Below are 5,092 nucleotides of genomic sequence, written 5' to 3'. Positions count from 1 at the left end.
ATGCTTATATCTCATGGAAATGACAACAGACCATACTGACTGGCACTGTGTAGGTTTATGGAAGACCTCTGCACACTTTGACAAGGATAGTGATTAAGAATCTAATATAAATGTATCTGGTGTACTGTGCATGCACTTTGGAGACTGTAAACAATATTCAATAAGCTTGAGTAAGTGTCTCCTATAGATGGAAACAAAGAAGCCTGTTATTATATGTGTGTGTGTGTGTTTGTCCCCCCATCACTGCTTGGCAACCAGTGTTGGTGTGTTTACATTCCTGTAACTTAGCAGTTCAGCAAGATACTGACAGAATAAGTAGTAGGCTTTAAAAAATAAGTCCTAGGGTTGATTTTGTTCGACTAAAACCCTTGAAGGCAGTGCTCCAGCATGGCCACAGTCAAACGACCGAAGTAAAAGAATAGATATGTATTTATAAAACAGAGACAGCACATTTTAAGAAAAAATTATAACACTGCATCTCTACTAACCTTGAGCTACACACATCAACTCTAGTACTAATGGTCGACATTAACTTTCCATAACAATCTTATACATTCACGACTGCATCATAAAGTGCATTCCTCTTCTGGCAGAGAAAACCCTTTAGCTCTGAAACAGCTGCTAGCATGTATTATTAATGTTGTATGACACCAGCTGTGTCGTAGCTGTGACCTGTGTCTCTTTGTTAGTATGCTTAGAACTACATTATCCAATGTATATGTCCTTTAAGATGTTAGGGTGTAATTTAAGGAATTTGACTGCTATTTCTAGCTGGTCAAGCAACCACAGAGACCCCTTTATTAGCTCATGTATATACTAAGATGTGGAGGATGATACCACTGAGTATGCACTAATACATTTTGAACCCTTCTAAAAACTAAGGCTGTCTATGAGCAATAGTATTTCACATATCAACATGTCAAAAGATCTGACTCTTCATTTGGGTTGTCTAGTCTTTCGTCCACAACTGACTATATACTACCTAAACCAACAGCCAATTGTCCCACAAGATAGCCTCTACATAGATGTTTGATCTGCAAGAAATAGCAGACATCACCTTCAAACCATCTCATAATGTCTTAAATAAGGGAAGGACTTTGGGTAATGATGTCCTACACACTAAGAAAAGAATTGATCATAGTTTGAATGCTATTGAACTTTAAGCCTGTTCCACCAGGACTGTCCTAGGGCTAAACAAATTAGCCCAATACTTCAGTATTAAGATGCTTTGAAAAATTCATGACTACTGGGCCTCTTTTAGAGCAAGCCACTGGTCTTCTGCACTTGCTAACACTATACTATCATCCAAAGTGGAGGTGCAATGGCCCAGTGGTTAGAGCAGCGGACTCGTGGTCATAGGATCGCGGTTTCGATTCCCAGACCGGGTGTTATCAGTGTTTATTGAGCGAAAACACCTAAAGTTTCACGTGGCTCTGGCAGGGGATGGTGGCGAACCCTGCTGTACTCTTCCACCACAACTTTCTCTCACTCTTACTTCCTGTTTCTGTTGTGCCTGTAATTCAAAGGGTCAGCCTTGTCACACTGCGTCACGCTGAATATCCCCGAGAACTACGTTCAGGGTACATGTGTCTGTGGAGTGCTCAGCCACTTGCACGTTAATTTCACGAGCAGGCTGTTCCGTTGATCGGATCAACTGAAACCCTCGACGTCGTAAGCGACGGAGTGCCAACAACTATCATCTAAACTTACATGACGATTCATCATTTTGTTGTTTTAGGAGAAGGTACATTGTTATCCTAATCCTTCCCCTCCAGAGATCAACAAATCAATGCTATAGTAAATTAGGTGAAATGACACTGTGAAGAGGAAATTCTGTTATCTTCATTGATTTACTTCAAATATAGTGCAAGAGAGTCAATAATGTGAATGGGGAATAATAGGCAACTGACCAACAAGGTAGTAATGAGGAAGGGACAAATCAAATCTGAAATGGTGTAAATACAAGCATGTCTGAGTGATAAAGGACTCCACTATGGAGCTATGTAGTTTTGGGTTCAGTTTCACAATGCAGCACCTTGATTAAGTGTCTACTGTAGCTTCAACCTGACCAAACCAAGTAAGCAAATTTAGTAGACAAACAATGCAAAAGCCCATCATGTGTAATGATTATGACGTGTTCCTGGCTTTGGGTTAAAGAAAATACAGGAGGATCAGTTAATTATGATTTTTGTCAACATATTCCCCTCTCAGACTCGCATGCTTATTGCCGCAATCCTTCAGTTTTTCTAAGCCCTGTAAAATTTCCTTCCCATCAAACAAACCCCGAGTTAGACATGTTTTTCACAGAAGACTGGAAACAATATGATGATGCTCATTTACAACCATCACATGATGTCTAGACAAAGGTGTCTTGCAGGTACTAGTACCATGTAAAAAGCCCTTTTGCTGGTGACACATAAAAAGCACCCAGCATACTCTGTAAAGTGGTTGGTGTTAGGAAGGACATCCAGCTATAGAAACTATGCCAAAACACAATTGAAGCCTGGACAGCTCCTGTCAGACCATCCAACCCATGCCAGTTTGGAAAACAGATATTAAACAACAACAATGATGATGATGATATACAAGATAGTCTTCATCCAGTTCCTGTGTACCAAATCCACTCACGGCTTTTGTCATCCAAAGGCTATAGTAGAAGACACTTGCCAAAGGTGCTACACAATGGGACTGAACCCAAGACCACATGTTTGGGAAGCAAACTTCTTAACCACACAACTGCATATACTCTGTGTGTTTGCCTCTCTCTTCTTATCTCTACGTGACATGACTTAACAATCTATGTTTGTTTATTTCTGTGTAACTTAGTAACTTGGCAAAATAGAGATCAATAGAATACTAGATTTAAGAAGAAAAGAACTGAAGTTGATTCCATTGACTAAACTTTACAAGGCAGTGCTCTAGTATGACCATAATCCAATGACAGAATCCTGTAAACAAGTAAAATCAAGCTTTGAAAAATCAAATGGAGTAGATAATTGATTTCTTAAGCAAGACAGAGCCATATGACGTGTAGGGACACTGCATTTCGTTATCCAGCCATAATAAACTACAAAGTATATTAAATGCTTTACAAGTCAATATTGTGCTAGCAGTGCCATTAAATCACTTGTTACGGTTATCTCTACAGATTTCTACAAAGTAATATTAAACACTGTGTTCTGCTGTTAGCAGTGCTACTAAACCACTCTTCAAAGTATATTAACCTTAACAAGAGCCTTATAATGATAATTCACACAAAGCATGCAATGATAAGCAAAAAAGAAACCTAACCCATTGTAACTTCATACACTGCCGCAAACTATTAGCTTACTAATATAACGTCCTACAATACATTATAAAGATTCAAACAAGTATACAGTAGAATCATTACTATTTGCCATGGGAAGATTTCACATGCAAACCAACAAAACATTTATTAACTGTAGTCCCCTTATGCTTATATTGCTAAATAGCCTAATATGTCATGGTACCTATTTACAGCTGGTTAGACTGAGTTATTTAGAATTAACCCTTTAGCATTTAAACTTGCCATATCTGGTCAAAATATTCTACTTGTTTTATGTTCAAATCAACTAGATCTGGCCTCTCACACCTATGCTTTAATGTTATTCTGAAAATAGGCAATTGCATCATCAAAATCTCAGAGCAACAAGTTAATGCATGATTAATTCAAAGCAATGTGAATAAATAAGTACCGTAAATCTTCGAGCATAGTCCGCCCTTGAGTATGATACGCAGGAGATTTTTAGGGGGCTGTACCTCTGAAAAACCTAAACCTTGTGTATAATACGCACCCCTTCTCTAACTTGAGTCAAGGAGGTCTATATAATGTAGTTGGTTTGTAAACGTATATATGGTAAAGTCCTTTGTTATTATTGTATATATAACACTAGCAGCTAAACCTGGTTTCACCTGGTCTGTTTGGATGATGTGGCTGTGATTGTTTTCGGTTAGGCATAATCTATAACAGCGTTTCTCAACCTGATCATTTCGTATCCCGTTTCGATTGGAGCCTCCAGCTGTATGAAGATTTCACCCACCTCCTGTCAGAAAATGGTTTCAGGAGTTGTGAAGAAAGAATTTGTACGTAGTCTGTTTGTGAGAGCTATTCTATTGGACGTCTGTCTAATCATTAAAAAATTTATTTAATCATGAACATAGAAAGAAATTATACATTAATCGCAATTTTTGTAAGCAGTTTTATCTGTAAAAATTTTATTTGCAGAGAGAAATTGAAAGATATATGAAATGGATGTGCGTGTGTGAGAGAGAAAGAGGGTAAGAAAGAGAGATAGAGTGAGTGAGTGAATTTGTATGTCATTGACTTACGTTGGCTGGAACAGCAAGTATGAAGCTTTTGAGGCGGCAGATGTGAAGAAAAAAAGGAACGGCAATCTTTTGATGTGGGCGTCGAATGAAGAGACATGAAAAGTTTTATGACTGAACCTAGAACCATGTGGTTGGTAAGCAAACACTCTGACTCCAATTGAAGACTTCTCAGAAAACGAAAGGACATCTTTCAAGATCAGACTCTGAGAAGCTACAGTATCCCGCAGGATTTTAATGGGCTTCAAATGGGTATCACCAACCAAAACACAGCCACTCCTTGCACCTGTATTTAACCTCATTTCTAATCTGAGATAATTTGATAGGATTGACTCTGTATGGGAGCTGTTTTACTTGCTGAGCATTCCCAACAACCACATCATGTTCAATAGTGCTGGTCCTTCTTGGAACATCCTGGAACAGCTGGGGATACTCCATAATCAAGGCTTTCAGCTCCAGGAAATCGTTGTCTTTGAGATGCTTTAATACATTATCCAATTTTTGTAGAACATTTGAATTCTTGAGTTTGGCTGGTTTGTCGATGTCTTCAACCATGAAGTCGTCTGTTATTGACTCTTCAGCGATTATGGTGACCGTTTGGACGTTTGAAGCACTATGGTCATAATACACATACACATAACTGAACATATATAAACAAGCATCACCATCATAGAAGTGATGTAGTTTGTTTCTAGTTTTATATGGAAAACAAGCTGAATTTATAAGTCAATAAACTAAAACATTG

Source organism: Octopus bimaculoides, chromosome 3 (genome assembly GCF_046866305.1).
Source record: "Octopus bimaculoides isolate indiv1 chromosome 3, ASM4686630v1, whole genome shotgun sequence".
Classification (NCBI taxonomy): Eukaryota; Metazoa; Mollusca; class Cephalopoda; order Octopoda; family Octopodidae; genus Octopus; species Octopus bimaculoides.
This window is presented reverse-complemented; position numbering follows the sequence as displayed.